General features: G+C 42.5%; 1 protein-coding gene across 11 annotated transcripts in view; it reads right to left on the bottom strand.

The window, feature by feature from the left end:
* Positions 1-7,847, bottom strand: part of ZNF438 (zinc finger protein 438) — a 119,909-nt gene extending 112,062 nt beyond the window's left edge. For 9 of the 11 annotated variants that reach the window (XM_084782178.1, XM_084782179.1, XM_084782183.1 and 6 more), the window contains exon 1: positions 7,123-7,372. The gene's annotated coding sequence lies outside the window, so the exon portion shown is untranslated. The other 2 variants (XM_084782180.1, XM_084782177.1) reach the window with 2 other exon arrangements.
* Between the last annotated feature and the right edge of the window lie 5,072 nt (positions 7,848-12,919).

Raw genomic sequence — 12,919 nt, 5'->3', positions numbered from 1 at the left:
ACCAAGAAGAATGCCTATTGTGGAGTGGGTGTGTCTGCTTGAAAGAGCAGCAGCAGCAGCCTTCTACACCCAGAGGCACTCAACTGCATGAGTCAGAACTCCTGAAGACCACCCATCTATTGTCTTTCTAGCTCTCTTGGTTCCTTAATTCCCATTGCCAATCAATTTCCCAAAAATGAGCAAGTGTAAGCCTCGGAAAAGTATGACAGATCTTGTCACGCTTCCGATTCAAACCTTCCAATGGTTTCCCCCAAGGCACAGTAAACTCCCAAATCCTTTCAGCAGCCCTAATTGATTACCACTCTCCTCTCTGCTCACACTCCCCAATGCCAGGGCTGCTCCAAGTCTTACCAGGAGTCAGTGCTGTCTCCTGACCTTGGATGTCCGCTGGATGTCTAAGTGTGCCTGGATATTGTCCAGTGTCTGTTCAGAGGTCATTTCTTGCAAGAGACTTTTTCAGATTACATTATTAAAAAACAGCATTTGTATCACTCTATCCCACCCTTCTTCATCTTTCTTCGTAACATTTATCATTTGGAATTATACATGCATATATATACTTGAAAATGTATGTCACACACACACATAACACACACACTACACACTTCACAGAGAACTAATGTCTACCAAGACAGAGACTGTTTCCATCTCTGACTTAGGTAGCAACAGTATCTAAAACAGTGTCTGGGAGATAAATGCCTAATAAATATTTAATGGAAGAATGAATGAACAAATCTATTTAAGCTTCCTTTTTTCCCCTCTACTTCCCTGTCTATTTTCTCCTCATGCATTAACCATGTCCTCAGCTTCATTCCTTGTGCAAAATAACCTAGGACCTGACCATACAGCTTAGTCCACTCCCTGGCCTTAAACTCTCAACTCTGTACTTCCCCTACACACCTGTGCACCTACCTAAGATCTCCAACACCCTCACACCCTCACACCCAATCTGGAAATCAATGTTATAAAAAGCCCCAGCAGAAAGAAGTGCGGACCCTACACACGCACAGTTCCCACCCGGCTACGTCCTTCTCACTGCTGCCCATTGATTCTGTCTTTTTTCTTGGTTTCCGATCAGCTCCTCTCTTACTTGCCATGGAATAAATTCCAAAATTCTACCACTTTTTTTTCAAGCTTCCTACCTACCCCACTTAGCAAAGTATATCCCCTCTACAGAAACAAAGGAAAGGTTATTAGGTCAGACTCCTTCGGTTTCCTCCTTCCCCAACCAACAACCATTTAAGAATTCTCACCTCCTTCCTAGCAGCACTGAGGAAGCAATGGTCCCTGTCACTGACCTTCAGGCCGGGAACTCAAGCCAACTGCCTTGTTAGAGATCTGATGTCAATTATCCACTCACCCTTCTTTCTTCCCAATGACCATGCACCCCTAAAGAGCTTGATGCATGAACCCAGGACCTAAGTTAGATCAACAGAAGCCCCATCCTCCCCCACAAAAGCCAAACATGGTGGAGTTTGCATATTTTCCCAGAGCTGGGGAAACAGAGACAGGTGGCTCCTTGGAGCTCCTTGGTTGGCCAGCCTAGCAGACCCAGCAAGATCCAGACCAATTAGAGATGAAAACCCTATCCGAGAAAAAAAAACAAAAACAAAAACAAAACAAAAAAAAAACAAAAAAAAAACAAAGTGGGAGCTAGCAAAATGGTTCCTCTAGCAAAGGTACTTGCCACCAAGGAGACCCAACTGCAAGCTGTCCTACTTCTGTGTGTGCACAAGCAGGAGGAAAGGAAAGGAAGAGTCGGGGAAAGAAAAAGAGTGAGAAAGCCAAGGTGGACAGTGCCTAAGGAATAATATCCGAGGTTGTCCTGTGGCCTGTACACATGCACAGACACACACATGCGCATATACAAAAAGAAGTTACATCAAATCCATATTTTTTTACTTCTCTAATTTTTAAACAAGTGTTCTGTGAGTTTATTTTAACATCTACACAGGAAAAAATTAGCTAAAATATATTACTATGAAAGATCAATTCAGAAAAAGGAAAAGGTTTATAGTAGCTCCAGTAATTGTAGATAGATTTCCATTTCATTCTGAGGAAGAAACATTCTAAATATTAAATAGCTGAAAGAATGTAAATAGTTCTGATACACAATAACTGTAGTAAAATGATACACAGATATTAAAAGTGATCCAGCTTACCTTGTCATAAAAAGCATGGAATAAAGTTGTTAAACTTCTAAACTGTTGATAAACAGTAGCTTCATATCTTTCTGAAAGTAGTCAATTTTAGTTGTGTCTCTAACAACAGCAAAACCAAGAAGCTTTTAGATCTGTTCGTAATTGAGCATCTACAGAGACTAATTTTGGTGGGTACATGATACAACACTACCTCAAGAAAGAAAGGAGACAAAAAGTAATGCAGCCATCCCAGGATTTTTTAAAGAATTAAAACATTTCTAAAAATAATACATCACCTTTAAATATTCCAACAGCCTCTCAAATATAAAATAAACATGAGACTAACTAAGAGAATGTGTGTGTGTGTGTGTGTGTGTGTGTGTGTGTGTGTGTGTGTGTGTGTGTTACACACATTTTTAAGTTTCAGAAGAAAAGCAAAAATCACAAATATGTCGTATTGGCCCAAAAGCTATCAGTAATATGCTAACATAAATGTCCCTAAAGAGTACATATTCAAGAAAGAAAGACTGTTCTTTGGCTGAGAACAGGTAATCACAAAGCTGGTTTTCAACCTGCCATAATCAATCAACTTTTAAAGTCTATTCAACATTTCTATGTAAGCATTCAGTTAAGATTTTCAGCCAGTCAGTAACTGCTTTGCTTTTGTAAATTCCCTCAAAGTAAACCAATCTCCAAATTCCAAGTGGAAAGTCAGCCAATCCTTCAAGTGTGTCATCTTCGAAAATTAGCCAATTTTAAAACGTCATGCTACCTTAAAAAGCCTGAAGGATTGTGTTCTCTCTTGCTTAAATAACAAGCAATCTTAGCTTTGCTTTAGCTCTATTTGTATAGTGATCTCTTCATACCATAATACATCAAATATTATAGCTACTTGAATATTAATCTTTTTCTTTTGGCGGTAAGAAAAAATTTGTTATAATAATCCAATTTCATAAAAGGTACAACTCTTCAAGACCTCTTAAGTGTAATTACAGTCATCCTTGCCTACCACTCTCCCGTCTTAGGACTTACACTCTCATACTGTCAGTGGTCCCAACTCCAGTCAATGGATGTATTATATAAAAGACTAAAACATATGACCACTAAAATTCATACCGAGAATTTACTGATATAAATTAGCAACTTTAAAGTAGTCCTAGGTATTAAGACTTAACTCCAAGTTCACTTTGCTTTTGTCACTAACATCATTTAATCTGCACCTATTTTCTAACAGTCAAATTATAAAAATAATATATGTCCTCCAGATCTTACAGATGCTGCCAAATGGAATTAACACAGGAAAAAAAGTCTTGAAAAATTAACGAATGTGTAATGGAGGTAGCTAATTCAGTGTGTATAAAACATGAAAGAAATTTGTGGCTGAAGAGATGGCGCAGTGCTTGCTGCTCTTGCAGAGGACCTAGCTTTGTTTCCCAGCATCCACGTGGTGCTCACAAGCACATGCAGCTCCAGTTCCACAGACCCCAGTGCCCTCTTCCAGCGTCCATAGAAACGGTGTGCACACACATAACATGCGGATAAAATAAATAACTTTTCAAAAGTATGTATCGAAAAAGGAAAAGAGAAATGAATGAATGAAAAGCAACCATTATGATTTGGAGCTTGAATGTCTTCCAAGGGCTCATATGCACAAGGTTTGCTGGCTATCCTACAGTGCTGACCTCCTCCACTGTAAGCTCCTCCCCACGCTGTACTGCACTACCACAGACCTAGAGCAATGATACCAAAGGTGTATGTCTGTCAATCTCAAGGAGCCATTAACAGAGAATTCAAAACTAACATGTGGAACTTTGTCGTGACACACGTACAGGCAGTCATAAGCCCACATGGCTCCTCCATTGCACTCTGCTATGCAAGCAGCAACATATCAAGCCTGTTCCTCATTTTACTAGTGAGCCCTGTCAACACTGAGGTAACAGACCTGAAGAAAGTCATCACTTCAGAGATAGTCAAATGTCAGAATTTATTTCATTAGCTAAAAATTTTATCAGTGCCAAATAAAACTAATGCAAATTTAGTAAAATATGCAAGACTTTGAGTAGATCTTTTGTTGAAAGGGACTCTTGGGGAGCTTCCAATCCATCGTGCTATTGCGGAGGCCTTCCTTTGCTCCTTTGCCCTTTTCACACCCCATCCCTCAAGTGTGGGGCAGGGGAGATGAACTAATCTGCATGTATTTATGCGTTTACTCTACTCTAAACCTATTCCCACAGGTTTGCCGCATGCTACGCTCCTCCAGGAAGATAGCTAGCTTTATTCATCTCCAAATTCCTCAAACCTAGCCAACAGCATTCATACAGAGCCACTCTTACCAGCTGTGACAGAGACGTGAACACGACAGAGACCTCACCTGCACTGAACCCCACACTGCAGAGTCTAGGGACAGGACAGTGGATGTCAGCTGCAGACATCCAATCCAACAAGGAAGACCTAGCTAGCCTAGTCTCACCATGGAGATTTCCTTCTCTTGCCTCTTGTTACCAACCAAGGTTTAGAAAAGAGCAAAAACAGTCTGTCTCTTCAAAAACGTGTGCTTCCATGCCTGACCACAGTCACCTCATAGATCCTCCACATGAGGCAGGTAGAGATTAACCTTCATGGACTCCGGAGCCAGAACACTTGTGTGTGAATCCCACTTGCAACACACAGACCACGGCAATAAGTAGGGACCTGAAATAAGTAGTCACAGGCCCTGTCCTACTGTATGACTTAAGGCAGCTCCCTGTGCCTCGGTTTTCTCATCTGCAAAATGGGAACAGTCAATTCCTAGGACTCACAACTGTTTTACAGATTAAATGAATATACATACTTAAAACCTTGCCTGGAATATTATCTATGGTATTGGATAGATAGATAGATAGATAGATAGATAGATAGATAGATAGATAGAAAGATAGATATGTTATGCTAATTATAACTGTTACTGTTACTAGCACTCATTATTACTATATCTAACAAGCATCTAAACTTGACAATAAAACTGGACTTTTATTTTTCCTTCCAAACCTCTCATTTCAGAAAACAGCACCACTATTCTCCTAACCCTAAAGGGAGCACAGCGGCAGCCTCCTACCTCCTCATCTTCAGAACAGCTCCACCACTCTATGACTCTACAGTTAGTTCTCCATGGAGTGACGTAGAAAACAGATGCCATTCCCATGATGCAAACTGACTTTCCATTACACTTAAATGTGCCTACTTTGACATAAGACTCCAAGACCCCACGGGAGCCTATCAGATGTTTCAAGGTTACATCCCAACACTTTCCCTTCGCTTTCTTTACTATGCTCTGAGACAGAATAACAGTAATTTGGAATGGTGGTCTCTCAAACCACATGACCTAAATTCAAATGATAAATTACAGCAGTGCCAAATAAACCTATTGCAATAGTAAAATATGCAAAGCTGAGTCTTTTAAACTTTGGCTTGAGTACACATCTAACACGTGCCAGCAGTTTCCTAATCTACAAAGAAAAAAAAAAGAGGTATTTTTCTTAGCTTGTAAGCTGTTGTAAATGTTCAGTGTTTAGAACTGTACCTTGCACATGGGAAGCTTTATAGGCCAGATGGCTACGCTCTCTCCATGCACCACTCCCAGGGATTGAACCCCGGGCCAGAGCTCTACCACTGAGCTATATATTCCTCAGGCCTGTTTTTATGCAGGCTGGCTCTGCAGTCCGTTTGCACGCAAGGCAGTCCTTGACCTGTACTTCTCCTGCCTCCTTGAAGGGCACCAGCTGGGCTCCTGATGCGCTCCTACCTCACCTTACCCCTTCTTTGAATAGTTTCCCCTGAAAGGCTCTACTTAAAACAACCTTCACTGTTCCCCCATCCTCTCGCCCTCTCCCCCCATGTGAAATAATCTTATGCGTCTCCTTCTCCACTGTGCGGTGAACCCCGCTAGGGTGCAGACTGGCTGTCTTCTGTGCCTTTGCCTCGCTATTTCTAGCTCTGACTCAGAACTCACAGCTCATCTTGGGTGTGGTCTGATACAAACAACAATGCCATGCTTAGAAAGTGGTCTGTGCTCTCCATCCCGGTCTCATTTAATCCTTGTAAAGGTAACAAAAGCTACACTATCATCACCCATTGTAGAGACAGATTTTTTTTTTTAAGGTCTAAGACTTAAGTGACTTGTCTTTGGAAAGCTACTAACAGGAAAACAAAACTCAGAAACCCTGCTTTGATTTAAAGGGGCCTCTGTAAAGCTATTACACCTTCCACTGAATTCATAGAAATATGGCCTCTTAATCTACTGTTTAGATAGATCCTAGGGTGTGTATAGCCTCTTCCAAGCATCTGACAGGGACTTATCCCAGAGTTTAAGAAGTATAACTCACTCACTCATTAGTAAGGCAAGAGTTAGCTAAACCATATAAGCAGACAAGTTGATGCTATGTATTTGTGTTGAGTATAATATACTAGTCCTGGGCTCCTTGAAGACATTTTTCTGGAAAGCCAGATTGGGGGGACCAAGTATTTACAAGATCTCTGTGATAGTGACAGCAGCTATCTCGTGATTCCTCATCAACCACTACAATAGCTGAGACACCTTCAGGTTCAAAAATCATCAGATGGGTTAGGGTAGGTGGTGCGGGGAGGAGGCAAAGCCCTGAGAAAGATCTTTACATACAAATGGATTACCACATCCCTCGGAATATTCAGTGTTTTCCTAAGTGTTGTGTAACATAGCATGGGTTAGCTCACAGGGTCTCAACACATTGTGGCCCCGTGGGAAGGAAAATAAAGGAAGCTTGAGGCAGTACAGCATGTAACTTGTCATCAGCGACCTGGGCATTTGCAGGACCCCCACGGGAAGACAGGCACAGGGCAGCTAGTGTCTGAAAGGGTCTCCATCCCAGACTGATCGAGTATGTCCTACTACAAGATGAGAATGGAGTCTGGGAATCTAATCTCTTTATCAGCGAATTTTAAGGGGGGCCTCAGCAGTTCCCCGTACCAGGCTCTCAGCTGTCACAGGCCGGTAGGAAAGGGGCCGGCCAGACTCAGCAGCGGCCTCCACTCCAGAAGCCTGCGCTGCCGGGAGGGCGCGCTCCCATTTGGGGCGGTCACCGGCCCGGCGTCACGCTCGACCGCTCCCGGGTCTCCCGAGGCTTCCCGGTGGCCGCGGCCAAGACCGCAATCGCGACAGCGAGCGGCTGGCAGGCCCCGCGAGCCCCGCAAGCCAGGCACCAGCAGGATCCTCGCAAACTTACAGTTTTCCTACTGCGTACGCGTCACGGCGGGGTGACGTCACGGGCCGGCGTTCAACGAGGTCAGGCCGCGGGCGCGGCGCTCCGGCCCAGGCCCCGCCTCCAGCGCGCGGCGGGACACGCCCCGCCTCGCCCCGCCCCGCCCCGCCTCGCCCCGCCTCGACCGGCGCGCAGGCGCACCGGGCCGGCTGCCGCGTGCCCGTGGGCTTCGCAGGCTGGCTGGCGCGCCTGGGCGGCCGCTCTTCACCATCTTCACACAGGCCCCTGAGGCCGGAAGGTCGGGGGGGGTCGATGGAAAGGGATGGACCCACGGGAACAAATCAAACAAGTCCTCTCACGGGCTTGGGGCGGATCGAAAGGGTTCTTACGTAGTTCTTCCGCAGACACTGCCTTCCTCCCCTCACCTGTTCACTAAAACTTCTACACCTTTGGTAACAGACACTGTCCTCCGCCCAGGTCACAGGGGCACCTCTCCCATGGGCCCTTGCGCTGTCCCACTTCTACCCCGAAACCCCCAAACCCCCAGCCACTCCCGCCCACGCCCAGCAGGACACGCCCACCAGGAGTAGACCACGCCCGTTCCAGCCCAACCAGAGCGAGCCCCGCCCTTGCTCGGCCCGCCCACGTCCGGCTCGGCCACGCCCCCCGAGGCCCTCCTTTCCGGCTCCGGCTCTTTTGCTGTCCAGTGCTGGGGCGTGGCCCCGCCCTCCCTATGTGCTGACTGCCGTGTTCTGCTGAAGGAAGCATCTTCTATGCTTCTGCATTTCCGTTTTTGGCCCAAGGAAACCTTTTACAAGGCACCTGTAAAGTTTAATAAGTAGTGACCCGTGAAACTTTCCAGACATGTGACGAAAGCCCAGTTGTTCCACGTTCAGCTCTGGGTAAAAGACCACTGCAAAGAAGGTGGAGAGTGGACCACAGCATCTGAGAAATGAATTCTGCTCCATAGGAGCCCCACGTTACTCCTTTAGGCAGAAAATAGTAAACTATGATTTAAAAAAAAAAGCAGTGTAAAACTATCTTGGAGCAAACATAAAGCGCCTTGGGAAAAAAAATAGCACTTTAGAAGAGGTTATATGGAAAATAGTGAGGATCACTTTGTAGGCAAATAGCCAAGTCAGGGATTTTTGCGGGGCAACTCCTGTTTGTATCTAAATCTGAAAATAATGTTTTGTTTTGTTACACTTTTCTTTGGGAGTGATGACTGGAAAATGGAAGCTATTAACGGGAGACGGGAGCTGGTTGAAAATAAAATTCTAGGCAGAAGCATGAAGAGAGAGTTGAGTTCCACGAGAGCCTAGGCAACAAAGTGAATTCCAGGACAGTCTGGACCAAAGAGATCCTGATTCAAAAATGCAAAATAAAAATAATTTATCACAGGAAAATCTATGTAGATAATTAATTTTAAAAGAAATTAATCTGTGTATTTAAATACCATGCAATGTTTTGATCCTTATCAAATGACATAAGATAAATTTGTAATCTGTACGTAATTTTAACAAGACTTTTGTGCAAAATATGAAAAAATTATTTTAAAATGGCCACATGTCCTTAAATTGTGGTGCTGACTTTTCATTAAGAACAATTTTAATATACCATTTTTTCATTATTCACATACTTACAAGTTTTCTATATCATTTTCCAAACAGGAATTTTTAAAGGTGATCTTATAGCTAATACCTGGGATTCTCCCACAGCCAAAATTCATCTGTAAGGTTTTTTTTTTTTTAGAGTGGAAATACTATGTACCAAATGTGTTAAATATTTTTAGTGTGGGACATGGTTTTAAAAATTATCAAATGTTATTTGATCATTTGTTTGTTTAATATTTTTCCCTTAATGCCACAAATTTGTTTGCATATGTAGGATGTGTGTTCAAGCGTGTGTGTGTGTGTGTGTGTGTGTGTGTGTGTCACAGAACAGCCTCAGTTGTGGGTCCTAGCCTTAACCTTGTTTAAGCCAAGATCTCTGTTGTTTATTGTATGCTGTAGATTAGCTGGCACAGGAGCTCCCAGATTATCCTCACCCTCTCATCTCACTATAGGAGCACTGGGATTACAGATTGGACTTACTACATCCAGTTTTACATGAATCCTTAAGACTTGAATTCAGGTCCTTATATTTATGCAACAAGCAAGCGCTTTACCCACTGGGCCATGTCGCCAGTCCACAAGTGTATTCTTAAAAACTTGTATCACTTAATGCAAGAAAGAAGTAAATGTGCTAACCGAAAGACAGAGAAGGGAACTTGAATGTCAAATAGAAATTTGCAAGAAATGGCTAAGAAGTAGACACTAAATAGGTTAAATATCTCTAACATGGGATACATATACCTCTGAAAGATAATGTTACAGATTATACTCACACAGAAACACAGTAAGATCTGGCGGAGCTTCAGTAATGAACTGCAATTTGGTCTAAATGAGTAATGAGAAGCTAGCATTGGAAGGATTTATTTTAGAGAGGGGAGCTGCAAGCAGAGCTACCTTAAAGGACATAGATGCCTGCACCTTCCAGCTTCAACTCTGGGTGCACTGAGGCACGCCACCCTCTAGTCTCGGGGGTGCTGGTTTATCCTTGAGATTCATTCGTTTTGATATCTGCTGCCCAAAGCAATCTACTTTCTACTGTCTTCTACTTCAATATACATAATACTTCCCTTGGTTCTACATACCTGAGTAAAGCTCCACTCCACCCTTAAAAAAAAAAGTACCTAGTACTAGAAAGAAGTTTTCCTATTATGTTCTTTAAGCCTTGAAACTGGGTGTGTACTGAAATTACTCCCATCTTTCCCACTGGGCAAACAGGATTGCAGGAGACAAAGTTGGGTGCCCGTTACAGAGGCTGAGTAGCAGGAGCAAGACTTGAGGCCTTCCTCCTAACCCAAACAGAAGAATCACTGATCTGTCTAGTATCGGGTTAAAAAAAAACCACTTAAGAAACAAAAACACAATCCAAGATACCGTCTGTAAAATTTCACTCTAAAACACTGACCACCACCGCCTACCCTGGGCTCCATATCCCAGCCCACAACTCAAGCAGAAGACAAGCCAGTACTAGGAACCACAGAGACCAGAGGCCACACAGGCCACCAACACCCCGGAAGACACACCCTATGAGACCTGAAGAGACACTGGTCACCAGAACCACAGGCCACTCAGGCCAGAAGACCAGAGAGGAAACAGAAACCAAAGGGTAAAAACACCCAAAAACCATCCATCCAACAAAAACAAACACTTGGCACTAAACAAAAAATTGGCACTAAAACTATAACAACCTCAGACCAGATGGCAACAGGAGGCCAGGGTAAGACCACCATTAACAACAGCTAGGTCAACAACAATGGCTACCCTACTACAGCAAGCCCTTGATAGTCCAGCACAGCTGAAGCACAAGAAAGCAACTAAAGTCCAATCCTATTAAGAGGATGGAGGCTCTTAAGCAGGAAGGGAATGAACCCCTTAAAGAAATACAGGAAAACACAAACAGGTGACAGAAATGCAGTGTCTGACCTACTCAAGACCTGAACATGGAAACAAAAGCAATAAACACACACACACACACACACACACACACACACACACACACACATACACACACACACACAGAGAGAGAGAGAGAGAGAGAGAGAGAGAGAGAGAGAGAGAGAGAGAGAGAGAGAGAGAATATCATGGCTATGGAACATCTAGGTAAGTGATCAGGAACTATAAACCCAAGCATCACAACAGAATACAAGAGGTGGAAGAGAAAATATCAGGTGTAGAAGATACTATAAAAGAAGTTGATACATCAGTCAAAGAAAATGTTAAATCTAGAAAGTTCCTGACCAAAACATCAAGGAAATCTGGGATTCTATGAAAAGGCCAAATATAGAAATAATAGGAATACAAGGAGAATAATTCTGCTCACAAACCCAGAAAATATATTTAATAAAATCATAGAAGAAAATTTCCATAAACTAAAGAAAGAGATGCCTATAAACATACGAGAAGCTTACAGAACACCAAATAGATCGGAAAAGAAAGTTTCCCCCGCTATGCAATAATCACTAAATGTACAGAACAAAGGAAGACTATTAAAAGCTTCAAGGGAAAAAGGCCAAGAAACATATAAAACAGACCTTATTAATTACACTTCACTTCTCAATGGAGATTCTAAATGCCAGAAGTGCGTGAGCAGATGCCTTGAGGACTGTAAGAGAGCACAGATCCAAGCCCACTCTACTATATTCAGAAAAAGTTTCAGTCAACATAGATGGAGAAAACAAGATATTTCATAACTAAGTCAAATTTAAACAATATCTATCCACAAATCCAGCCCTACAGAAGGTACTAGACACCAACCCAGACAGGAAATAAATAAATTCACACCAGCAAACTGACACACACACACACCAGCACCACCACCACCAACAACAACAACAATAAAATCCAGAAGTTAACAATCATTGGTCATTAATATCTCTCAATATCAGTTGACTCAATTTACCAATAAAAAGACACAGATTAACAAAATGGATGTGAAAACAAGATCCATCCTTCTGATACATACAAGAAACACAACTTAGCAACAAAGATAGACATTTTCTCAGAGTAAAGGGGTGGAAAAGAATTTTCCAAGCAAATGTACTCAAGAAGCAAGCTGATGTAGCCTTCCTAATATCCAACAAAATAAACTTCCAACCAAATTTAATCAAAAGAGATAATGAAAGACACTTCATACTCATCAAAGGAAAAAATCCACCAAAATGACATCTCAATTATTAATATGTGTGCCCCCAGATGCAAGGGCACCCACATTTGTAAAAGAAACATTACTGAAGCTTAAATCACACCTAGAGCCCCACACATTAATAGTGGGAGACTTCAACACCCCACTCTCGCCAATGACAGGTCATGCAGACAGAAACTAAACAGAAGAACAAACTAGCTGATGTTATGAATCAAATGGACCTAACAACTACAGAACACTTCACCCCAAATATAAAAGACTATACCTTCTTCTCAGCACCTCACAGAACCTTCTCCAAATATTGACCAGATACTTAGTCACAAAGCAAGTCTCAAGAGATACAAGAAAATTGAAATAACCCTCCTGTGTCCTATGAAAGCACCATGGATTAGCAGTGGATTTCAACAACAGAAAGCCTACAAACTCATGAAAAGTCAATAACTATTTGCTGAATGACTACTTGATCAAGGCAGAAATAAGGAAAGAATTTTAAAGACTTCTAGAATTCGATGGAAATGAATGTAAAACAGACCCAAACTTATGGGACACAGTGAAATTGGTGCTGAGAGGAAAACGGCACTATAGGCCTTAATAAAGGAAGTAGAGAGATCTCATGCTAGCAATTTAACAACACACCTGAAAGCTCTAGAACAAAAACAAGCAAGCACACCTAAGGGGAGGTGGGGGAAATCAAAGTGGGAGCTAAGACCAATAAAATAGAAACAAAAAAGGACAGTATCAAGAATCAATGAAACAAAAAGTTGGTTCTTTGAAAATCAACAAGATAGACAAACCCTATCCAAACTAACTAAA

This window comes from Acomys minous (assembly GCF_964271855.1).
Source record: "Acomys minous genome assembly, chromosome: 5".
Classification (NCBI taxonomy): Eukaryota; Metazoa; Chordata; class Mammalia; order Rodentia; family Muridae; genus Acomys; species Acomys minous.
The sequence above is the reverse complement of the archived record's forward strand: the minus strand, read 5'-3'. Positions and strand labels throughout refer to the sequence as shown.